At 33.1% G+C, this 26,901-nt stretch overlaps 1 protein-coding gene across 5 annotated transcripts in view; it reads left to right on the top strand.

Annotated features, from left to right (window-relative positions):
• The window catches only part of NOVA1 (NOVA alternative splicing regulator 1), a 148,825-nt gene that overhangs the window by 42,938 nt on the left and 78,986 nt on the right, over nucleotides 1-26,901 (top strand). The window contains exon 3 of one of the 5 annotated variants that reach the window (XM_077908823.1): nucleotides 4,917-5,018. The exons of the other annotated variants lie outside the window; for them this stretch is intronic. The gene's annotated coding sequence lies outside the window, so the exon portion shown is untranslated. The remainder of the gene's footprint in view (nucleotides 1-4,916; nucleotides 5,019-26,901) is intronic. 5 annotated transcript variants of the gene reach the window in all.

Below are 26,901 nucleotides of genomic sequence, written 5' to 3'. Positions count from 1 at the left end.
ACTAGACTTTATGCCTTCTGTGGGCAAAGAGAGACAAACACTGGTATTCTGATGCAGCATGTGTGTAAAACCTGTTTTATGGGTAAGATACTTTTGGAGTGTCACACCATCCAGTTCTGGCTTGTCTTCTATTCATTCTCAGTTTTTACATCTCTGGATGTAAAAGGCTGCTAGGATCCCTGCTGTCTGGAGGCTCAAGTTCAGCTGCCTTCACAGCCAAAGCACTCTTGCTATTACAGGTAGTGACTTCGGTTCTCTCTACCCTGATTTCCAAATTTGAGGGTTTTTTTTCCCTCTCAAATAAGCTTGGGGAAGGGGAGTGGGCATGGGATGACAAGCAGTATAAATGGAAGCAGAAGTCCGCTGAGAGAGATGAGATAACCGTCCTCCCTCTTGCCAGTCTTTTGGATCACCTCTTTCTGGATTTGAATTCTTTGACAACACACAGCCCAACTACATTTTAAGAAAATGAAACAAATTCTCAAGTTGGTAGACTCACTCAAAATGAGACAAAAGTAGAGAGTTCTGGGTTTAAAAGAAACTGAGAAAAGTGAACATGTTTCAGTTATGGAGGAGCAGTTGGTTCTCACATGTTCTGACTTCGGAATGTTAAATACATGATTGATGATTTTTTGTTCTTAGTCTTGAGTTCTGGTTATTAATCTCACCTCATATTATTATGTAAATTTTACCACAGTCCTGCTAGTACCAATACAGTATATCTTCCAAGACAGGCCCTAGTGGATGCCTGAAACCACAGATAGTACTGAATCCTATGTATACTGTTTTTTCCTGTACATATATAGCTATGACAAAGTTTAATCTACAAATTAGACACAGTAAGAGATTAACAACATAATTAATAATAGAATTGCAATTATAATGATATACCATAATAAAAGTTATGTGAATGTGATCCGTCTCAAAATATTTTATTGCACTGAGCTCAACCATCTTGTGATGTGAGATGATAAAATGCCTATGTGATGAAAAGTAAAGTTAGGGATCCCTGGGTGGCGCAGCGGTTTAGCGCCTGCCTTTGGCCCAGGGCGTGATCCTGGAGACCCGGGATCAAGTCCCACATCGGGCTCCCGGTGCATGGAGCCTGCTTCTCCCTCTGCCTGTGTCTCTGCCCCTCTCTCTCTCTCTCTGTGACTATCATAAATAAATAAAAATTAAAAAAAAAAAAAGTAAAGTTAATGACAGGCATTGTGATGTGTGTAGTGTTAGGCTACTGTTGACCTTCCGATGATATGCTAGAGGGAGGATCACATGCTCCCAGAGAGCAGTTGATCATGAGTAACTGAAACTGCAGAAGGTTATAACAACTGTGGATAAAGGGGGGCTACTGTATTTCCATTCTTGTTGGCTACTATCAATTCCACCACAGTAGCTCCTATGATCCTTATAAAAGATAAAACAGATTATATCACTCCCCAGTCCAAATACTGCAGTGGTTTTCTGTAAGGGCCTTTTTTTTTTTTTTTTTTTAATAGTTCAAAGGCCTTATTTATGGCCTATAAGGAAGGTTCTATGTGATCTGACACTAGGTTAAAATTTTGATCACTTGTTCCTGTCTCAGAACTCTGCTCTTATTGTTATATGTAGTGTTTTTACCCCAGATAGTCTGTGGACTCATGTCATTTCATTCTTTGTTCACTTAATGCTGCTTCTTTAGGTTTTCTCTGACTACTCTGTTAAAATAGTATATTTGTCAGTCTGTTCCTATAACATTTTTTTTTGGTTTATATCTGAATCATTTCTATATATTTTATTATAATTTATTATATTATATGATTTCTATATATTTTATTATAAGAAGTTTATCTTCTTTTTCATTAGCATGTAATCTTTGAAAGGGCAAATTGTTGGCTCCTTTGTTCAGTGTTTTACCTAGTGTTTTAAAGGACTCATAGGAGACAGTTTTTTTATTGAGTGAATAAATGAATGTAGGAATGCTAGTTTCTATACTCAAACTTTAGAAATAGCTTTGAAAAAAAAAAAAAGAAATAGCTTTGATTTATCTGACAATTTTTACTCTTCTAGTTTTTACATAATAGTATACTTTTGGTTTTTTTTAATAGATTTTTTTATTATTCCTAATTATATATTCCCATTGTTTTCATCCCAGTTGAACCATCCACACCTTAGCTCATTTTCCATGATGCTGCTAGAGTGATTTTTGTAAAATGCTTCTCAACATGTCACCCTTTGGAGTAAAATATTCTAAAACTCTTTAGCCTAATTGAGCCTGTGTTTACTGTCCTCCTCCTCACTGACCCCTACATGTACTGTATGTTCTATTCCTGCCTGTCCTTTGTGTTGCAATACTCTGAATGCTTTAATAGGTTTCTCTCTTTACTTTACTTGAAGGCTTTTCCCTTTTTATCTTATTGCTATGTATTTTATTAGTGTGTGAATACATAAAATGTAACTCATTGTGAGAAGACTCTAGAAAAACGTTTTTCCCAATTGAAATTATTGGGAACCAACTATATAGTTGCATCATATCCTACTATTTTGTACATACATAAGCAAACCTTTCAATTTCTTCACCGAGAATCTTTAATATGTGGTAAAAGTTCATTTGACATTTTTGATAAGTATTTAAAAGTTGCCACAATCTTGAAGAACACCATAAACACTATTTTGTAATGCTCTTTATAATATTGTGAACTTATTTTAAGGGTATGGTAATCTACAGATGTCATAATTCACAGATTCTTTTTAAAGGATGTACCGGTATGATTGTATATTGAATCATTTACCTTCAGAAAGACAAAAATGAAAGGAATAAAGAAAATGATTATGAAAGTAAGAATGTTTCTTGTACAACCTTTTCAGAAAATGTGATCCCTTTTGATAGGTTCTTCAAATTTAGATTTTTTTTGTTTGAATGTTATTGTATGCATGAAAAGAAAGACCCATAAAGGAAATTAAATTATCTTATATAGACAATTGGAGCTGAATATTTTCCATTATCTGAGCCTGTTCAAAGTAAGTACAATGTCATAGAAGGGACCAGTGTGACTCTCTTGGAAATATAGACTCTAGGAATACATAGCAGTGTTCTGAAACTTGTATTTAGCATTAACATCTAAAATAATATAGAAATGTAGAGCTCGTGATATTGGTCTCTTTTAGAAGATAGAGCTAAATAAAAGTAGAAGACGCAGCTATGAAGTTACCTAGAAGTAAACAAGATGAGACCCTATAAGGAAGTTTACGTTGAGATGAGCTTTTTTTTGAGCAGTTATTACTATTACTGATAATAATAGATCAGATACTGTACCATGTATTTATGTGAATAATTTCATTTAGTTGTTGGAACATCCCTGTATCTGTTATTCATAGTACAAAAAGAAAACGGCTGCTCAGAGTTAGACATTTAATTTAAATGAATAAGGATGCCTACTCAATTGGGTATCTTCATATCACTAATCAGTAGTTCTTAAATTTTGGAGGGGAAGTCACAGAACCTTTTGAGAACTTCACAAAAACGACCCACTTGCCTTAGAAAAATATGCTTGTGGACCCATATAATATGTCTTTATTTTAGCATGCAATTTTGTAGAATTTCTAGATTACCTAAATCATCCCATACCTGGACTTCAGATTGAGAATCTCTGATCTATGTCTTCTTTTAATAAAGAGACTGATAAACTCTATACTTTTGTCTTCCTCTACAACCTCTTGTAACTTAAGGGATGTAATATTTATTTACACTATGCTTATCCTAGAAAGAATTTAAGGAAGCTGAAAGGAAATTGTGAACTATCTCTAACTCTGTTGAGTATATGCCAAAACAAATACATAAATTCTGGTATGGCAAGTGAGATTCAGAAGTTTGATGGATGCTTTTTAATAGTCAGATTTGTTGGGCTCTGCTTCTCAGCATCCTCAATCTGTTTCAGGAATCTAAATGTGAATATTTTGAAGTAACGTAAACTGTTACTTCTTTATAGTAGTATAAACATAATAGCTGAGCCTAGAGATAAAAAATTAGAAAGATAGTGCCTTCCAGCCTTGTGATTGAGTCAATGATATTCTCAGAGAATAATTTTTAAATTTGATCTAATGATTCCATCAATATAAAATATGTAGAAAAGGTATAGTTGTAGTAAAAGTTGGAGGTAATAATTTTCTGTACGAATGAATTCAAGTTATTGTGTACTTAGGTAACATTGATTTGGGCTAAGGATGAAGACTGTATTTAGATTATAACTCTAACTCTGAAGAAGAAAAGTTGTCATTTTATCTGAGTTCACTTTTAAAGCTCCATTATATGAAAAATAACCATTGCTAGTTTTGAGGACTTACTATTTTATAAAATTGTGTTTTTTTTTAATATAAAGTAATTTAGAATTTTAGGATGAGTTTCCTTACATTTTTAAGATATTGTCATGTCACTTATACTTCAGTTCTGTTATCTCACCTACTTTGTTTTTACCCTCTTGAATTGTCATCTAAAACAAAAGCATTAAAATAGCTGAACATAGTAAGAATCTAATTGTATATATTTGCTTGGTTTTATTAGGTAAATTACTATAGAAATAATGTTATAAATCAGTATACTATGTTTGGGTTTAATTTTTCAACATTATGCGTTTTAACATTGATTTATAGTTACGTTGTGAATTGAATAATTGTATTTCTACTTTTTTCCTCAATCATTCTTAACATCGAATTTTTAAATGAACAATAGCCCATCTGTAAGGGCTCTTGGTACTTAATGATGTATTCTGTTTTTCTGTGGCACAGTTTTTGGGACAGCCACTTTTGTTGTTAAATATTTTCATTTTCTATAGTACTTTTCATCCCTGTATATATGTACAGGAGTCACTTCACCCACCACCGAATTGCAGCCACTTCTGAGGTGGAACGCAGCAACTGTTTAACAGCGCACTTTCCCCTAGGTGCTGACAGCTGCGGAAGAAATTGTACATGGTCCTGTACAGAAGGTATTTCTCCACTGTGCCATCTGCAGAGTGAAACTGACTAGGAGTACTACATAGACTGTAAGTTTCTTGTGTACCCGTCCTAGACTGGAAAACCCAATAAGAGAATAATAACTGGGAAGCATCATTTAAAAATGTATTGAGGTCACTTAAACTTAGTGCTGCTCTCCCTGGCTCTAAATTTTATTTTTAAGGTCATCTAATTTGTGATTGGTATAACAAACAAATGGATGCACTCCTTGGCGATTGTTTTATTCTAAAAGCATATGAAACTAAAGTGCTTTTATAAACACTTCACTTTTAATGAAACTTAAAAGAATCAATTTGTTTTTAAATATTTTCAAATAACCAAACCAATATTATCTAAGATTTTAGAGCTGTGTTCTTAAGTAACAAATCAACTTAAAATTCAACAGGAACATCCTAATTAGTTTTGCTTACACTGTTTTATGTCTTAGTCTTAATACTTTCATTCTTGGGTGAAAGCTTTGCAACAAAGCCAGTTTATAATGAACCTAATTTTGATTCTTTGTTTAAGAAGCAATGAGTTTGAATTTTTTTTTAACACATTGAAACAGCTTGGGAGAGAAGACATGGTAAATATTTGAACTTTCACTTAATGTAGTTTAGTCTTTCTCTCCCATTTCATTTTTTAATGATTTACTTGTTCCTTTTGTAAAAGCATTTTACCAGAGTGCTATCTTTAGTAACAGTTTGGCATGTTTATGTCTTATAGGATAGGAAAATAACATTAGGAAATGCTGTGTCTGTTGTTAAACAATATGATATGGATTGTTATATTTCATTGTTTTTGCTTTTCTAGTCAGCAGTATGACTTACTATCTATTTTTTTGTGCATCTGTAGAATTTCTATGGCAAGAAACTAGTATCTCATAGTCTTCACAGAACCTTAATTATATGAAATACAGTGTCTTTGTTTAGGTAACTTTATATCATAATTTAAATGATATTTGTGTACATCTCTATGCCTATAGATTCTCAGTCAAAGCAGATAAAAGCCTCTCTGGGCCACAGTTAACTTACTTGTAAAACGAGGTGGGTGGAAGAAATTATTTCTATAGACCCTTTCTTTATATGTTTTCTGTTTAACTCAGGGGCAGAATTCTTTGTATTCAGATTTGTAACTTATGTTATGTAATCCAGATTTTTTGGTGCAAGTAACTTTGTTTTAGTTAGATAAATGTTCTAACTACTTACCTAGTTAGAACATTATTTGTATTAATTAAAAGCCCAGTGATAGTATTTTAGAGTAAAAAAAAAAAAAAAAAAGAGGTCTGATTTCCTATCAAGATTTTTAACTATCTCTAATTTTATAGTGGAGTTACCCTAGTGTTTTGAAATGAACTTTTTTTGAGAATAAATAAAATTCTCAATATCCTATTCATCATAGAAGTATCTTATAAATTTTTTTAAAACTAGGCTCTCTTTATATTCAAAGTAGAGTGCAGTTAAATATTACCAAAATCTAACTTTTTAATGAGACTTCCCCCTTAATTAGTCTTAATACTTCATTCAACGGTTAAATCACCAAAGAAGTAAACATTAATATTTTAAAGAATATAGTTTAGACATAGCATACTGTACTTATGTATATCTAGCAAGAAGGTATTTTATCAGTATATGTAAAACTTGATTTGCTATAATTGGTTCTTTTGCATTTTCTACAAACAGTGTAATTGTAAGTATTGCTTAATCCCATTTATTTTATTAACTGAAATAATTATATTTGACAGAATAGACCACATGCTTTCTATTCTTTTTTGATGAAAAAGTACAAACTATACCTGTTGTGCATATCTGAGTATATATTTTTCATTTATACTGAATTGTTATATATTAGACCTTCTGTGGATGATGTAAGTTTAACAACTTAATAGATTCAATCTTTAACCATATGAATCTTATAATTTAATATACTTCTAATATATGTTATTTGGAAAAGGGAATTAGATGGAAACTTCATTTTTATTGAATATACTTCTGTATTATATGAATTAAATGAACATGTACTACTTGTATAATCAAAAATAAAGGAAAATGTTGGTATTTAAACTGTATATTTGGAGCATTTGTTTAGTTTATTTAGAAATTATCTTCATTGCATAAAGTATCTTATAGATACTTAATTTTTCTATTTGATTGTTTTCCAAGAGAGGGGCTCTTCATCTTATTCTGAAGAACCAGAATTGTGGTTGGGCTTATTATATAATTTATATTCATTTAATAATTTTGGAATTCAGAAATACTACATCAAGAATAATTAAATCTTAAATTTGCATTTTTCATCTTCTCCCAGTATAATCTCTTGTTTGAAATAGGAAAAAATGAAACAAGTACATAGATGAAATGAATTTTTAATACTTAATACTATGTACTTAGATGTCTCTCAGTAATGTTCTAGTAACATCTAGCTTTCAGTTGGAGGCTTTAAAACAAAATGTAGCACCAACTGAAGAAATAGTGAAATTGGTGAGAAAATAAAATATAAGGAAATGTATTTTAGGTGTTGAATTTACTTAAACTCATTTTACAGAGCATACATTTTCATAGAGACTTTCAATCTATATTTTAAAATTCTTAGATACTCTCTTAGTTTTATAAAATACATACTTTCATCATTGCGTTAGGGACATATTTTTATATTCATCCCAAACGAATTTCTAAAATACTATTTATCTTCTCAAATTTGTCTGAATAGATTCTTGTCATGTGATAGGGAAATGAATACTTTCAGATGTTTTATTGTGAATACTGAGGAGATGCTTTTGCAACTTAACATTGGGTAGACAATTCTTTTTACACTAAATGGTTAGTATTTGAGTTACTTTATTTAATAAACTTTAGTATTCAGAATATTTTCTATCATCCAAAACTTAATTGATATCCATAGAACAATACTTGCAGTTTGAATTTATATATTTTAGAAATAAATGTGAATGTTTTTTTTTTTCCCAAAAACCCCAGGCTAGTTATATGAAGATAAGATAATCATATAATTACCTGAATGTTTGTTATTCTTGTTTTATATATCAACTAATTCCTATCATTTTTTATGAATTCTTCAGTTATTTCCCAAGTAATTTAATTAGTTGAAAAATGTAAAGTGTGGATAAAATCTAAGTGTGGGTGAAGGACTACTTATGCCACAAATCTCTTTATCTTTAATACTAAGTTAACAAACATTTATTACGTAAAATTTGCCTTCAATTCTGAAATTTTTATGTGTCATAGATAAAGTGTGTGTGTGTGTGTATGTGTGTGTGTTTGTGTGCCTGTGTGTGAGTAATGTTCCTAATATATTTTCTGAAGCATGGCCTGGAATCCTGACTGCCACTTTGTAGCTATTTAATAAAGCATAAATTGCTTAACAACTGTAAGGTTTTTTTTTTTTTTCAATCTGTTATTAAGAAATCACTACACCTACCTCACAGGGTTGTTGTGAGGAAAAACAATAAAACATGTGAAAAAGTGCTTTGTGTATGCCAGATACACAGTATATAGAAAAATGAGTATTACTAAAACTTTAGTGGACCTCATTTTTATCTTACAACAAAATCTAAATTCTGTGCATGTGATCTGGCTCCCCCCTTATGTCTTCAACCTCATTTCTTTCCTTGCAAACTGCAGTATTGATTAATTGATATTCATCACTTTGCAGTTCCCAGAATATGTCATGCTTTCTTTGGGCAGCAGCATTCTTTCCAACCACTCACAACACCCCTTTATCCCTAGGCTGCTATCATCTGTATAATTCAGCCTCATCCTTCAGGTCTCACTTTTTAGATTTCTCCTTTTTTTTTTTAAATTTTTTTTTTAAATTTTTATTTATTTATGATAGTCACACACAGAGAGAGAGAGAGGCAGAGACATAGGCAGAGGGAGAAGCAGGCTCCATGCACCGGGAGCCCGACGTGGGATTCGATCCCGGGTCTCCAGGATCGCGCCCTGGGCCAAAGGCAGGCGCTAAACCGCTGCGCCACCCAGGGATCCCTAGATTTCTCCTTAACTAAAAGATGTTTCTTATTTCTCCTTCATCCCTTACACTTTGGTTAGATGACCCTTCTATATGGTCCTATAGGCTTTGCTTATACCTGTTCTAGCAAATATCTCATGTATTACAATGGCCTTTGTGCCTATTTTCTTTGTGAACTTGTTGAGAGTGGAGTCTGCCTTTAACTTATTTTACCTAGTACTTAACAGAGTTTCTGCAACTCAGGAAGCAGAGTGAAATAGATGTTAAGTTCCCCTAAACAAATCCACAACATATAATTTATACTCTTTAAAAAACTTTAATTCTTCTATATTTATATAAAAGATTTTAAACTCCACAATAATCATATCAAAATTGCCCCTTTTGGGGCATTTGGATGGCTCATTCTTTTAACCATCCAACTCCTGATTTCGGCTCCAGTCATGATCTCAGGGCAGTGAGATCGAGCCCTTTATCTGCATCCAGGCTCCCACTCATTGGGGAATCTGAGATTCTTTCTCTCCCTCTCTCCTCCCCCCACCTCAGACCCGACCCCCAAAGTAAATAAATCTTTAAGAAATTATTGGTATTTTAAAATCGACTACTTTGTTCACCATTTATCACTCTTAATGGATTTATTAAGAGGTGAACTCACTAGGGTACAAGTAGAAAGTTACTTTATTCTTTCCTGTCACTGTACCTGAAATCTCCCCCTGAATATTTTCTTTTCTGCCCCCTTAATGCATGCTGCTCAAATGTTTTTTACCTCTTCTCTGCTCTTGCTCTTCTTTCTCTTTCTCTTCTCTCTTTCTTGTTCTTTTCATTCTCTCTTTAATTCTTTCTTTACTTTTCAGGTATATATGTATAAAAAAAAAAAACAAGGCTAAGAAATTAAAATTCCAAACTCTCATCCAATGTGAAATTTTTTTTTTGTAAGTTTTGTTCAAAGAAGGCTTAAAAACTTGAGTGGGGACATGTGAAATAGTAGACATTTGTATTAGTTTTTGCCTTCGTTTTTCTCCTTCTCCTTGTAGTACTCCTTGGTCTCCCAGAGTCTGAGGTTAGAAATAGAGAAGAGCTAATTGATAGTAAAGGTATGTTGGAAATGTAACTTTGTTTTGCTTTTCTGGGTTTATCAAAGATTCCCACTGTTTGAGGACAACTCAGCTATAATTCCTGGATGCAGTTGATACTTACTTTGTCTTCTTTTGACAACTATCCTTGGTTTCTGACTTTTTAATCTGTTTCAGACCTCTTTCTTCTGGGATTATCTTGTTTCCTTTGCAATCCTCTGTGCAGAATTCCTTTAAAAATGTCTCAATGCAAGTTCGCTTCCCAGGAATCCTTACCTGTCCCATTGGAAAAGATAATTCTTTACTTCACAAATTCTGAAGTGTTGTTGGCCATTTCTAAGTTAGTAGCCCCACACGAAAGGCACCTTAATCTCTTGCCTTGTTAAACAATCTCTTAGATTGTTTTTAGGCCAAAGTCCAGTTCCTGTGTCATCTCTTAAATGTTCTATATTCTAAAAGACATAGGCCAAAATTTGAGAAAATTGGTGTTCCGTTTCTTCCTCAAACAGTATAAGCTCCTCTCCTCCAATATGTATTTATATTTTTTATGTGAATAGTGGAGCAAACAATGCCTGAACAATTTTTGGCCACATTTTTCCAAATGTGGCATAGATAATGGTCTATTTGTTACCTTAGTTCTAGTATTTGGAACCTGTTGTTCTCAGCTTTGGGTCCTAACCAAAACAGAGAAAACCAGAAAACTCCCATTTTAATATCCTGTTACACTACTTACACTGAGGCCATTAACAGGCAGCTTGCATTTCTATACATTTCTGTGAAGGTTCATCCATTTCTATATATCCATGCCTTGTGTTAGGCTATTCTGTGAGTTTGGAATGCCCTTTCTACTTTTTCCTCATGGTGGAATCCTTTCCAGTTATCAATGCCCAATTCAGGTGAAGTCTTTGTTGGTCTTTGCGGTTAGAATAAATACTTCTCTACTATGTTCTCACAGATACTTTGTGTAAGCTATTATTGTAGTACCTATAAATTTGTCTGTCATTCTGATTAGATTGTGAGCATTTCTGAGACAGCCACTGACTTCATGGTGAACCCCTTACCATCTAGTCTCTATTACATGTTCCATACATTACTTGCTAAATTAACGAATCCTTCTGAACACCTGAGATTGAAGTTTGTAAAATTATTACTGAGTGATTAATACTTCTATTCTTAATTATTTCTGTCCATATTTCAAAAACTATTTGAAGGGGCAAGAATTATATATTATGCCTCTGATGTTTTTTATCCCAGTGGCATTTCACTTTATTTATTCTTAGACGTGTTCATTCTAGGTTTCAGTTCTGTTTTGCTCAATTTTCTCCACTTAGCTCCCTGCATTCTTTATTTTTCTTCCTTGTTTTATTACAGTTGATTGATATAACTATGGTAAGTAAGGATAACCACGTATTCCAAGCAGGTTCAGGTTGAAAGTTATACAAATAAATAAATGTGGAAGATCTCAGGGTTAGTTGAATTTTAAGCAGTATAGATGCCAGGAATTGTAATTATTATTTATCTAAAGTCATATTGCTTATACCAGTAAATTTTTGTGTATATATTTACATAAGAAGGAACAAACTATAAAAAATGGCCAAGTGATTAATGCTGCTCAGCTTTAGATACCAAGAAACACTGTTTGTTCCTGTTAGTTACCCCACTCTGTAATCACTATAGTTATTCAGATACTCTATTTAAAAAATTAGTAAAATTAATTATCATTGTTTTTCACTTAGTTTAAGGTAAATATTACCATATGACAGAAGTTTGATACTAGGAAGAACAAAGTTCTATTTTTCTAAGTTTTTGTGAGCATACTTGGGAAAACTAAAATCCAGGAGAATTTTTAGGAAGCATCTGGTAGGGACAAATAGGAAAATTAATGCTAAAAAATAGTTTTTCAAAATATGCCATTTGAAATATAATTCTCTTTTAAGTATTTGTTATTCCATTTTCTTTTCCTTTTGAATGGCTTTATGTTTTTCTTTTTTCTTTTTTAAAGATTTTATTTATTTATTTATTTATTTATTTATTTATTTATTTATTTATTTATTTATGAGAGACACAGAGAGAGCGAGAGAGAGGCAGAGACACAGGCAGAGGGAGAAGCAGGCCCCATGCAGGGAGCCCGATGTGGGACTCAATCCCAGGTCTCCAGGATCAGGCCCTGGGCTGAAGGCGGCACTAAACTGCTGAACCATCCGGGCTGCCCTCCTTTTGTTTTTCAATTGTGGTTTTGAGTAGGATTTTAATTAAAAACCCTCTTTTACTGGGTCAAGAAAAATGTAAAAAAAAAATCTTATAAACCGTAAAATTCATTGAAACCTACTTAAACCTAGGTAATGTTCCTACGCAAAATGCCTTATTCATATTACAGATATAAGTGCACATAATAAGAAAATTGGCCAGGGGCATCTGGGTGGCTCAGTTAAGTAGCCAGCTTGTGATTTTGGCTCAGGTCATGATCTCAGGACCTTGGGGTCCAGCCCGGTTTCGGTACTGGGCTCTGTGCTCAGTAGGGAGTCTGCTTGAGGATTCACTCTCCCTCTTTCTTTGCCCTTCCTGCTTTCTCATGCATGTATTCTCTCTCTCTCTCTTAAATAAATAAGTAAACAAACAAATCTTTTTTTTAAAAGGGAATTGACCATTAATTGATATTTTTTACACTTCTCTCTGAAATCCTAGCTCCATGTTTTTCCTCTTGTGCTGCAGGTTATGACAGATTCAGCACGTCTGAAAAACAAAATAAATCTCAGTTCTCAATTCTCATTCTGACTCCCAACTCAGTCATTGTTGCTTATACTTCACCATATACCTTGTGACCCAGAATCAAAATAATACCACTTTCTCCTCTCCTTTAACTTCAGTGTCATCTTTTTTATTTCTAGATCTTAATTATTTTGCTTTTAAGATATATCTTGAATCAGTATGCTTCATTCTATATACATTGATAAACTCTAGTTCATTGTCACTTGCCAAGAATCATGTTTTAGATTTGTCTTTGTTGGGCAGCCCCAGTGGCGCAGTGGTTTAGCACTGCCTGCAGCCCGGGGCCTGATCCTGGAGACCCGGGATCGAGTCCCACGTCGGGCTCCCTGTATGGAGCCTGTTCTCCCTCTTCCTGTGTCTCTGCCTCTCTCTCTCTCTCTCTCATGAATAAATAAATAAAATCTTTAAAAAAAAAAAAGATTGGTCTTTGTTTATATTACCTTTTTCTTGAAGATAAGAACCAAATTTTATTCACCTTTGTGCTTTCCCATGAATTATAGTCTCAGAAATCCCTTCTAGGTTCACTCAACTAATTGTGAGGTAGTTGATTCCTTGTATTTAAGCCTTAAAAGTTTTGGATGGATTGCTAAAATACAGAGCAGTGCCACAGTTAAAATTAATCGCGCATTATTCCAACTTGATATTAGTGTTAATGCTACCAGGAAAGGTGCTTTAAGTGAATTCTAAGTAATCTTGGACACTTGGCTTGGTCCTAATTATGTGAAAATGGAATTTCCTGGCAATATGCTGGTATATATGATGGTTTGTGGCTCTTGCTATAACTTTTCAAAGTTGAGTCTTTTTTCTCATTGATACCATTTAAAAAATAGTTATATGCCATTTTGACAATGTAATTTAACAAGTTATGATTACTTCACTTTTTACATTAGTCCCTTTCTAGCTCTTTCAGAGCTGGTATTATTCCCATAATACAAATGGGAAGGAAGCTTCTTTTGCAGTCTTGCGAAAGTCTTCAACCCAACTACCAGTCCCACAGGTGGATCTAATTTATCCTAGTAAGAGGATACAGTGGCTTCCTAAGAGGAATAACTGCGGTATGGCTATTTTAGTGCTTCCTGTGGTAGAACTTTACAGAGAACTTATTTTTCCCTTTTGCCTCTTCTCCTTGTAGTCTTTGAAGATAATCACTGGTTTCTGGAAATTTACATTATTAAGGAGCTCTCATTTCAGATTTGATTGAATATGTGCTTATTCTGATTTTTTAGTGTTTTATAAAATTATTTGAGTGAATGTGTTATACAGAAATAAGATGACCTTTTAAATGTGTTCTCGAAAATATTTTCAGTTTATGATTTTGATTATTTTGATCAGTATGTTCCTATTTTTTTCTCATTCCTCTCCTGTTTCTTTTAGTATATATGTACCTTTATCCAGATCTATCATCTATTTATACACATACACATGTATACATGAGCTTTTAATTTTGTAAATTCACCTTTTTATATTCTCATATCTCAATTATTTCTTTGATAAATTTTCAAATCCATTTAATTTTATTTTTGCTATATAAAAATAAAATATAAAAAATAAAATAAAAATAAAAATAAAATATAAAGCCTACATAGGTTTTTTTATCTATTTTCCAGATTTATATAAAATATAGCATATGTTGCTTTTGTAGCCTATAAATTATATGATATTCGTGGTTTGCATGTCACTTAGTAAGTTAAATATAATTAACATTTGGTTATTTTTGTACAATCAATTATTTTTACTCTTCATTCAATGTGTTTAGTGATACTGTGTGCTAGGCACTGTCTGACATGCTGGAAATGCAGAAAGTCTTTGCTCTTATGGAGCTTTTATTCTTGTTGCTGAAGAGGCAGAGAAACATATGACACTAAATACATAATTTTAGATAGGCATAAGTACTGGGAAGGAAACAAATGCATATAATAAAAAATGTTGAGGTGGAGTATACTGTAGCTAGGATAGCGAGAGGAAATATCAAAGATGGGACATTTGAATTGAGATCTAAATGATTAGGAGGAAGAAAATCACATCCAGGCATCAGGAAGAGCAAGGACAGAGGTCTTTGGATCTGAGTGAGTTTGGCATATTGAAAAAAATTGAAAGAAATGGAAGTGTGTGTGTTGAACATTGTTGGGAGGGGAGATAGGAGAGAGTGTGGCAAGAGGTGAGGTCTTTGAAATAATGCAAGAACCGGATTAAATGGGCCATAGTAAGAAGTTGGAATTGTATTATAGTTACAATGTGAAGACATTGGGTGATAATTTGGTGAGTTTGGTGATAATTAACACTGAGGACATCACTCTTCTTGCTGTGTGGAAGATCAACAGGGAAAAGGAGTTAGGGTCTAGGAGAGGTAATTATTAGGCAGTTTACTGCAGTAGTCCCAGAAATTATGGTATCTAGGATTAGGGCTTTTGGCAGTAGAAATAATGAGACGGAGGATGTTTTTAGAGGAGTACTGATAGAATTTGTGAATGGATTAGAAATGGTGTAGTCAGCAATATCAGACATAATTGAACATGAAATATTTTTTGAAGATACAATTTAATGGACTTACACTTTATCATGGCAAAAATGTACCATAATTTATTTAAATTACACTCTGGTTTTGATTATTTTTTCCTTACTCTTTGCTAGCATAAACAGCATTAATGTTTCATCATTTTTTCACCTCACTGTCATTGTACATAAATAATGATTTGTGATGGCTTGTCAATTTCAAAGGTAGAAAATTATATTTTTTTACTAGCTAGATTGAAATTTCAATATGTTTATTAACAGGTTTTGGTTTTCTAATTGTGGCTTGTTTCTAGCTTTGTTTATTTTGAGATGTTATTTTCCATATTGATTTGAAAGGTCACATTAACTATAGAGATATAAACATCCCAACATTATTCGGCCTTGCGATTTTTAAACTTGTCTTATGTTAGTCTCCCCCATGTCCTTTATGCTCTAAACACTTCAGCTGTTTCTCAAACAAGCTAATAACCTCTTTCTTGCCTCATAGAATATGCACTAGTGACTCTCCATTTTCTGAATCCCTCTTCAGCCAGTCTTTACATGCTTGACTGTCTTGTCATGTTTCAGCTTAAATATTACCTCCTTAGAGGAGCTGTCCCCAGCTTTCTGACATAACATTCCTTCTCACACCCTTCACATTCTGCTACATTACTGCCTCTATTGTGTTTGTTTTCCCCCCAGGCTTTTTAGTCTTCATAGCACTTACCACTGTCTGAAGTTATTCATTACTTACTTATTACCTCTTCTTTCCAATAAGAATGAAAGATCCATGAGGGCAAGCATCTGCTCTTATTTGTTTACTGCTATGCCCTCTGAGGCTAGAATATTGTTGGGTATTAGTACATAATTAATATATATTGTAGAGTGGATAATATAAGGATAGGATATTACCTGTTTGTCCCATATGCTTATGTTTTTCCCTTTTTGTCAAGTGCCTTCATTTTTGTTCATGGCACTTTTTATATGAAGAATTATCTACTTTCATGGAGTCAAATCAGTGAAGTTTTTTTTTGTTTTTGTTTTTGTTTTTTGGTAAATGACCTTTTCCTTACTTTTAGAAGGAAAAGAAAAACTTTCCAATCTGGAGATACTCCATTTTCCTGTATTCTAATTAAAGTGTTTCTGAATATAAAGTTATAATTTATTTTCATGAATTAGGGAAAGTATTGAAGATAAAAATAGCCCTTATAAATGTGTTTCTGTGCTTTCTTCTAACCTGTGCATTTATTTATAAAAATAGATTTCATACTATATAGAGAGCTTTTCATCTTTTTTCACTTAATATTGGACCCACTGCATTATTTAGAAGATATATATTCTTCAGAAGTGTAATTTTTTGAGGTCTACAGAATATTCCAACTTAGGCATTTGTTATAATATACTTAATCAGTCTCTTACTTTATACTTGTTTCAATCCTTTTTGACTTAAATAACAGTACAAGTATTGCATTTTTGTGTTCATTTATAATTGTTCTCATAAATTATTAAACAGAATAATTAATTTACTGGGTCATACGCATGCATGCAGTATTTAAGATATTTAAGGATTCAGTGCCAAATTATATTTAAGAAAACTTAAATAAGTTTACACTCCTAGTAGAAGTGTATGGGTGTTTTTCTCATCCAATTTTCTGATTCCTGATAATTATGTGCATTTAAAATATTGGCCAATTCCTCCCCATCTGTGCCACCCCCCAATAATTTTGTGTTTTTCAAATACAAAATTAAGTATTTTTAGGGTCAAATCTATCATTTTTCCATATTTCCATATATTCATGTCTGTACTTAAAATAGCTTTTTTCATTCTGAGGTTATATATTTGATTACTTATGGTTTTGTCTAATTTTTTACTTTGTAGGTCTCTAGTTTATGTGGAATTTATTTTAAGATATTTGAGAGGAAAAGTTCTAACTGTATTTTCTAAGTAGTAATCCAGTTATGCCAGCCATATAATTTATAAGTAATCACCTATACTGTTTTCACACTAAATTTTTATGTATTCCTGGGATTTAGGAGGAAGGGCTATTTATTCTGGTCCATTGTTATTTTAATTCTTATGGTACTCATTATTGCTTTGTAGTATCTTTTTATTTTGAGTTATCTACTAGCGTTATAATCCCCTGATTTTATTATCTTTATTCTAACAACTATTCTGGTATATTATTCCATTTGTTTTACTTATGAATTTAAAATCATTTTGCCAAATATCCTTTCCAAATATGGTATTCTTGTTTTCTCTTAGTGAAATTGTGTTAAAACTATTCACTTATTTGCACAAGATATTCTTATAATATCTAGGATTTTGGGGATCCCTGGGTGGCTCAGCGGTTTGGCGCCTGCCTTTGGCCCAGGGCGTGATCCTGGAGTCCTTAAATAATAAATTTTATTATTTAAAATAATCTTTTAAAAAAATATCTAGGATTTCATATATGAACTGAGATTATTTTTTCTTTTCTGCCTCAGGAAAGCTTTTTCTATATAGATGTTCAACACATTTCATTTAAGATCATTCTTTAATGATTTAAATTCTTTAAGGTCATTCCTACTTACTGTTTTAAATATTTTTTTATTTATATGTAACTATTTTTTTAAAGATTTTATTTATACATGACAGACACAGAGAGAGAGTGAGAGAGAGAGGCAGAGACACAGGCAGAGGGAGAAGCAGGCTCCATGCAGGGAGCCTGACGTGGGACTCGATCCCTGGTCTCCAGGATCATACCCTGGGCTGAAGGCGGCACCAAACCACTGGGCCATTGGGGCTGCCCTATATATAACTATTATTATAGTTCTTGATTGTATTAGTTTTCTATGGTCACATGACAATTGCCACAAATTTTGTGTCTTAGAACAATACAAATTTGTTCTCTTACAGTTTTAGATGCCAAAAGTCAAAACCAGTTTTACTGGGCTGAAGTTAAAGTGTTGACAGGGCTGGTTCCTTTTGGAGGCTGTAGGGGAGAATCCCTTTCTTTGCCTGTTCTAGTTTCTGGCGATTGCCCGTTTTCCTTGGCTTGTGATTCCTTCCTTGAATCACTACAAAGTCTTAGTTCTGTCATCACATCTACGTTCACCTTTGATTTTCTTGTCTCCCTCTTATAAGGACCCTTTTGGTTATATTTATGGTCCACTTGGATAATCTAGGATAATCTCCCCATCTCAAGATCTTTAATGGAATTACATCTGCAAGTTTCCTTTGCCATATAAGAGAACATTCACAGATTCTATGAATTAGCATATGTGTATTATTTGAAAGGCTATTATTCAGCTGCTACATGTAGGATAATCCCACTAAATTTCTATACTATTTTGCTTTTTTCTATTTTATTGAACTATTACATTAAGTATGGTTGCATTTCTGAACAGTCATAAAATCATAAGTAATCATAACTTTTTCTCTATTTTATAGTAGTAACTTTATGCCTCTTGTTTCTATTTCTGTCTTATTTCTGCTTTCAATTTTTAATACAAATGCCCAAGATATTTTCCCTTTAAGTATCATATTTGCTGTTGGTTTAGGATAGACATTTTTCTAATCATAGGAAAGTATTTTGGTCACTGTTCAGTATCTCCTCACTCTCCATTCTTTTGACATATTTGTGTTACTTTCATGTACAGCCAAATATTAACCCACACTTACTTTTCTGGATTAAGATGTATTCATTCTAGTATATCGATTTTTCAGTAGTGCTGGATCTAATTTACCAGTACCTTATGATTTTTTAAAATATTTATATTAATAAACGTGATTCATCTATGTGTATTTGTTTTTGTGTCTGACTTGCTATTCCATTTGGAATATCAGAGTTATGCTACTTAATAAAATGAATTTAAAGGTGTTTTATTTTTCTCTATCGACCAGAATAGTTTTTATAGCATGAAAATTGTTGAAGTTTAAAATTTGAAAGATCACATAAAGCAGTCTGAGTTCAGAGCTTATTTGAACATAATTCTTTGACAGACTTTTAAATTTCTTCGGTTATTTCATTTTTGTTGAAGTCAATTTTGAAAATTTACATTGTTCCCAGTGAGTTGTCTGTTCTATCAAGATTTCAAAGGGACGTTTGTCATTCTTAATATGTGTTAAGCATTGTGCTATGTTCTATATGTGCAAAAAATAATATATGATTCTTAATCTCAGGAAGTATATTGAAGTGAGAAGAAAAGTTAACTTTGCTAGGAGGAAGCAAAAGAAATAGAACTTCTGATAAAGATTTCATTATGAATGCAGGTAGCAGGCACCAAGGCCACAAAAAGTTGAATACAGGAAGGACTGAGAGTGTAATGATGTGAATACATCATTACAGCTAGAATTTAGGTCTACCAGGAAGGAATAATGGATAGAACTTAAAAGCTATATTGTAGATTATTCTTGAATTTGTACTTTCCTATATATAGCCTGTTAATAACATTAATTCTGAGTTTTTCATCAACAGATTCATATTTTTAAAAGATTAGTCCACTGGCAACATGAAGGACTCTACTGAAGCCAGTGGGATGTCTAGAAATAGACATCCTAATAAGATTTATGAACCGATATAGCATCTTAAAAAATCATATTTTATTTAGTAATATTTTTATAAATCTTTATCTGGAAAAATGAAATGAAAAAGTCTATAGTGAGGGAGGGAATTTAGATATAATATTGAAATTTGTTAGAAGTAATTTCTCAGCAAATGTATATGGACACATGAGATATAGGCATCAAAATGAAGTATCTTTGTCCTTAAAAGATATGAAAAGCTTGTAAGACATGTTTAATAAGGATGATTTCAAAGTCTTTATGTGCTTTATATAAGTAATATAAGTCCATGTAACTACCACCTCAGTCAAGATGTAGTATATTTCCATCATGCTAAAAATTTCATGGTGTCCATTGCCAGACCATCCTACACCTTCCCTGTTGCCTTAACCCCTTCTTTCCTACATGCACTCCTGCCACTGACAATCACTGATCTGTTTTCTGCCACTGTGGATTTATTTGACTTTTCTAGGGTTTTAATTTAAATGGAATCTTATATTATGTACCCTTGTGTCTGCTTTTGTTTTGCATAATGTTTTTGAAATTCATCCCTGTTGTTGCATACGTAAATAATTTGTTCCTTCTTATTGTTGAGGAGTAGTTATTATCTGAATATGTAGTGCTTTTTTTTCCCATTCACCTGTTGATGGACACTTAAGTTGCTTTAAGCTTTTGACTATTAGAATAAAATTGCTGTGAACATTTTTAGTTCAATTCTTTGTGCAGACAGGTGTTTTCATTTCTTAAGTAAATACTTAGGAACGGCATAGCTGGATCCTATGAAATGTTAAAGTTCGTAAGAAACTGTCATTATTCTAAAGAGGTTGTGCCATTTTATGACCAATATATGGGCATTTTGGTTGGTCCATATTCTTACCAGTAGGTGGTAGTTCATAATGTAGCCTTTATAAATTGTATGAAGTTGTATCACATTGTAGTTTTAATTTGTGTTTCCCTAGTAGGCTTTCTTGTGCTCATTGGCCATTGATATATTTTCTTTTGTCAACTGTCTCTTCAATTCTTTTGCCCATGTTTTTTGGATTATTTTCTTCTTACTAAGTTACGAGAGTTCTTTACTTATTTTGGAGACAAGTTCTTTGACGGATATATGTGTCATGAATATTTTCTTCCACATTATTGGCTTATCTTTTCATTTATCTGTGCCTTTTCATGAAGTTCAGTTTATAAATGCCTTTTTATGTTTCTTGCTTTTTGTGTCTTAAGAAACTTTTGCAAATGTTTTCATCTGTTTTCTCCTAGAAATCTTATTATTTAACTTTTGAAAGATCTGTTTTAACTTAATAGTTGACCACGGTATGAAAACAAATTTGATCAATAAGTATATTTAATAGAAGGCTGAAAGAGTTATCTTCACAAATTTGATGGGCTTTGAATATAGAAAAATGAGTAGACAATTTCTTTTGAATTTAAAGATAGATTTGATATAGGTTTGTGTAAGAAATACTATTCTAGCTGCTTTACCCATCCAACAAATGAAAGGGTGCTTCTGTCTTGAATGAATTTATATATATAAATATATTATCATTGTTCTTGTCAGATATGAAATAATTAGAAAATGTTGTTGGGTGCTGTTATTGCCAATATCGTTATTGTTATTACATTCAGACGTGAGGAAGTTTAGAGAGGATGATATTTAGATGAGATAGGTATGGATTCTAACATTTATTTACTTAACACATAGTTGTCATACTTTTTTATATTTCATGTTTTTTCCACCTCTGCCCCCCAACAGAGAGCTTAATTGTTAAGGGGTACCAATAATTATATATTCAGAATCAAATTAATCATCTCTTTTAATTTTGTGGGTAGTTTATGAATACTTTGTTTTGAAAAGTTCAAATAATATTGATGTAGAATAAATAGTGAAAATGCCTTCCTACCTACTCCTTTGGTCTTCTCCCAGACATAATGGTTAAAGTTTTGATGTATTTCTTTTCTGATTATTTTTAATATATTTTTACTAACAAATACTTTATATATATATAAACACAACCAGGTGGCTGTGATTTTTTTTTTACCTGGGCAGTGCAGATCTGATCAGCTTGTTGATTTTACTAATGTTCATCCTCAAAGGGTTCTTTCCTAGAGGCATCCTCATAGATCATGGACAGGAATTGTGGGTCTTGTACAATCTGATATATGTACATATATATATATATATACACACACACACACACACACACACACACACACACACCTATTTGTAGGGTTTTTTAAAAAATATAAACCTGAAATAAGCATGTTATACTTGCTTTTTTTTTATCTTAACAGTATGTCTGATAAGTCTTTACATGTTGATATCTTCATTCATTTTTACTTCTGCATAGTATTTAACAGAATGAATATACTATTGTTTATATTTCTTCCAAGCATGCATGCAAGGCCAATACCTGACTGACAAAATGACCTGGTAAACATAAAATGAGCTACTTTTAGATTCAGTTTATTACTAACATAGACAACAAAGGGAGGAGAAGTCAAAGGTACTACATTCCCAGGTTCTTGTCCCACACAATAAAAGGACAACATGAAAACAAAAGATGCTAGATGACTGGAGTATGAGTAATGGGGTATCTCATTACTGAGGAGCCAATTCTAGGCTGCAGCTAAATACTTATTAGTCTGCAGCTATACCCTAAGGGGTTGAGAGTCGGTCAGGTTGAGGTAGGAAACTTTATAGCTAGCTCATCAGAACCTGTGAAGCTACGAGAAACTGTTTCCTGATAGCCTCCCTGATTGATAGGGAGGGGAGTTGGGGTGGCCTCATAGCAGCTCCTCATAAGCCTCCCATTTTCTCTGTTCCAAAAAGATCGCAACACATTCTGGGAAGATGCACATTAGTTACGTTTTAAGACATTGCCAATGTGGCCTATAAGTATACATTCACAGATTCCAGGGCATTATGTCGGAGCCATTCTCCTACAACTCCTGCCCTCAGCCTTTCCATATTGAGATAACAAATCTCATGAGCATTAACCACTTCATCAGACACTTCACTTAATTGTCCTTATAGGGCTTAGATCAAATATAACTCCCGATTGGGTAATCAGTACTTTTTGGAGGCAAGACCTCAGCCAGGCTCCTCATCCATCGTCAAGCCAGTTACATATGTCATTAATCCAAGTGTAGCAAGAGATGTTGGCAATCACACATACCCCACTTTGGCCAGCAGGGAGCAAAAAATTGCAACAGGGGCACTGCAGTTTTTTATCACCACTTGGGCTAGAGAATTTAGAATAATCAGCTATAATCTGAGAAACATGCAAAAGCGTTTGTCTTAGGTAGCAGAGAGAGGACCACAATTACCAAGAATAATAGGAATAGGCTGAATAAAGTCATAATAGTGTCCAGAAAGTTAATCTTATTCTGTTCACTCTTGATGTCAGTATCTTCTGGGAAGTTTCTGAGAGTTCATGAATTAATGTTTGTAAGTGGTCAAGTTGAGAATGATGGCTGGGTTCTGGGCCAGATGCTCTGTGGATAAGAGCTGGGAGAAATTATTTCCTTTCTCTACCCTGGCCCTCAGCTAAGTTGTTCACTTTTCCACAGCCAAGGTTGTTGCTCTTCTTCCCAGCCATGTGATTCAGTCTCTACATCATAATTAGTCCCTTCAGCAGTCATTTCACTCTTTTTTCTGATTCTCCCTTATGTCTTACCCACACTGTAAGGTTTCAACTCCGTTGTAGGTAGCTCACCAGAAAGGTGTCTAATTCAGTCAGCACTCCGCAGTATCCTCAATAGGAGAAAAGAGAGATAGCCTATTGGTAGGACTAGTATCTGGTGCCCCAGGCTGTATTCATTAAAGTTCCCTTTTCTACTTGCTGTGCACTTGTCTGTCTGGATATATTTGCCAGGCTTCCCTGGTCTCATGTGCTATAGAATCACTTGACTTTGTCTTTTAGACCTATTCTAAATGGTAGATGAATGACTGTGCCCTGGACAATGGTATAACCAGGTGGCTGTGATTTCTTACCTGGGCATTGCAGATCTGATCAGCTTGTTGATTTTACTAATGTTCATCCTCAAAAGGTTCTTTCCTAGAGGCACCCTCATAGATCATGAACAGGAAATGTGGGTCTTGTACAATCTGCACCCATAGTATTGAACTCCACACAAACTGGGATTTGATTATCTAATTGTCCCACTGCCAGGCCCCAGAGCCATTTAAAATGTTACAAACATTGTTGGCTATTTTCCAGGGTAAACATCACCACTCATGTCTTTACCCAGTGAACAGAATTCCCTTTTCCATGCTGAGTTTTAAACAATTTTCTTTAGAACTGCAGAGCTGCAACACTCAGTATGCTCCATTGGATTTTAACCTACCTCATTCATTCCTTTGTGAACCAGATCTAGGCATCCTTAGGAACTTCAAAGGACTGAAGCCCTCCCAAGATCTCTCGGGTTCTAGTACAGACGCTGTGTCTAGGATAGCCACATTCTAGACTTGACTAGCCACTTTTTTATGTAGCTGGTATGTCTCTGATTTTCTTTATTTTTTTAAGGCAAACAATGAATTCTTAAATTTTATTTTAATTCCAGTATAGTTAACATACAGTGTTATGTTTCAGGTATTACAATACAGTATTTCAGCAATTCCATACATCACCTACTGCTCATCACAAATGCACTCCTTAATCCCCATCACCTATTTAACCCATCTACCCACCCCATCTTCCCTCTGGTAACGATCAGTTCATTCTCTATGAATCTCGTTTTGGGTCCCCCAACTTTTATTTTTTCCCTTTGCTCACTTGTTTTGTTTCTTAAATTCACATAAGAGTGAAATCATATGGTATTTCTCTGTTTTGCTTTAGTATCATAAAATCTATATGTGCATTTTCAAGAGCACTGTCTTGAAATTAGATTTGCCCATTAATTATTTTAGATAATTTGAAGGGAGTAGGTATTATTAAAAAATAAAGACAAGTTTCTTTTAGTTCTGTTTCTCTAGATTCTAAATTCAGGGCAAACCTTAATCATATAATTTTCACCATCCATACAAGTGTTAGTTTCTAGTACAGTGTAGCTAATTACAGAGGAATATGAGTAACTATATACAGTTCATATACTAATAAAGTGAGTAAGCATATATATTTTTCTAATATTAGAAATGTAACAGATTTTTTCCTTTGTCACTAAATGAGGGACATATATAAATTAACTTTGTAGGATTATCCCAAGGGTTAAAGAAATCCATGACTATAAAGTACTTAATATGGTGTGGGCAGTAAATGTTCAGTAAGTGTTGACTAAAAAATATAACACATTTTTAAATAATGAAAATATTTTTCATTTATTTAAGAATTTTGTAAATAATACTAGAACTTCTAATAAATATAGGTGTTTCTGATCTAGTTCTGTAGTTATTTCAGCTTAAAAATTATGCCAAGAATTTATTTCCTCCTTTGAAAAGACATGAAGTGTTTATATAGGTTTCTAAGCAACACCAGCATTGCAATTGTAAGAAGAATGACTGAATACAAAAGTAACTGATCCAAATTTGTTACACTTTTGGTATTTAGTAATTGATGAAAAACAGAACCATGTTAGTCATCAATAAACCCCACCCAGTTTACTAGGTTAAAAATATATCCTCATATCTAACATTTCTCAAATTTGAGTTGTTTGCTGAGCAATATTAGGATTGATTTCTTAATATTGTCAGTTAACTCTCATTTATTAGCATATTAAGAAGATTTCCACTGAGTACATCACAAATTAGCGTGCAGTTTTTTGTTTTTTTTTAACTGAACTTTAACTTAAAAAACAAGCAATAGTGGGCAGCCCGGGTGGCTCAACGGTTTAGCGCCGCCTTCAGCCCAGGGCGTGATCCTGGAGACCCGGGATTGAGTCCCATGTCGGGCTCCGTGCGTGGAGCCTGCTTCTCCCTTTGCCTGTGTCTCTGCTTCTCTCTCTCTTTCTGTGTCTCTCATGAATAAATAAAATCTTTAAAAAAAAAAAAAAACAAGCAATAGAAAAAGTAAGAATTGTATAATCTCCAGTATAACAATGTAAACTCAAACTACCAGGTGGAAAGAATGTAGTCTTAGAACTTACACTTTTTTAGTAACACTTCGAATTTTAGAATCTTAAAGGACATGTATTATTGTCCATTATACAGTCATATTCAAATGAATCCCAAGTCTTCCCAAAACAAATATATTGACATTTTTCTTTATGGGTTACAAAGCAGACGAAGAATGGAGACAAAAATGCTGCAGAAACAAAGAGGGAGGCAGATTTAAGAGATGAAAAGGCTGAGGGACTCTAGGAAAAATATGCCATAAAGAATGTTAGAGAGCTTTGAATATAAGAGGTTGCTTACTACATGTTAATCTAGTAAAAAAAAAAAAATAGGAAATTTCTAAAAGTGGAAGCCCACAAAACTGTGTTTTTAACAAAAACCTTTTGATTGTTTTATATATTATGTATTAATGATTTGATGTTTATGAAAAATGCAATTTTATGAATTGGGTATACTTTTATCTCAGGGATTGGGATACTCAAGAAGTTACACATTTACTGATAGATGCAAATCATTAAGATAGTAAGAGAAGGAAAGAGAAAATGAGGACTTATAATAAGCAGAAATGATACTGTGATGGGAGAATGTGATTTCATTTTCTAATAACTTCACAAATAACTTTCAGACATGTAACTGTAATCTGAAGTGTGTCATAGTCATTTAATAAAAGTGTGATAAGAAAGAAGTTTTTTTTACAAAGATTGTCACAGGACCTTTCCTGAATCTAGTTTGTACTTTTTCTTCATTATAAATATAGTAGTAGGCATTTGAGTCTTAAGAAACTTGCTTTTTATTTGAGAAATGGAAGAGAAGTTAGCAAAGTTCTTTGTTGACTACAGGAGAAAGCTCTTATAGGAATTGGCCACATCTGTTTTAATGTTTGCAGCTGAGACATCCAATACAAAATAAGTTGGCTGATAATAAAAGTACAATGACTGCTAATGTAAAACAGACAGATGTTTTTCTCATTACATAGCACTGGACAGATGCATTTTGGTAAAAGAGTGAAATTTTTTTAACAAAAC

Source organism: Canis aureus, chromosome 9 (assembly GCF_053574225.1).
Source record: "Canis aureus isolate CA01 chromosome 9, VMU_Caureus_v.1.0, whole genome shotgun sequence".
Lineage (NCBI taxonomy): Eukaryota > Metazoa > Chordata > Mammalia > Carnivora > Canidae > Canis > Canis aureus.
This window is presented reverse-complemented; position numbering and strand designations above follow the sequence as displayed.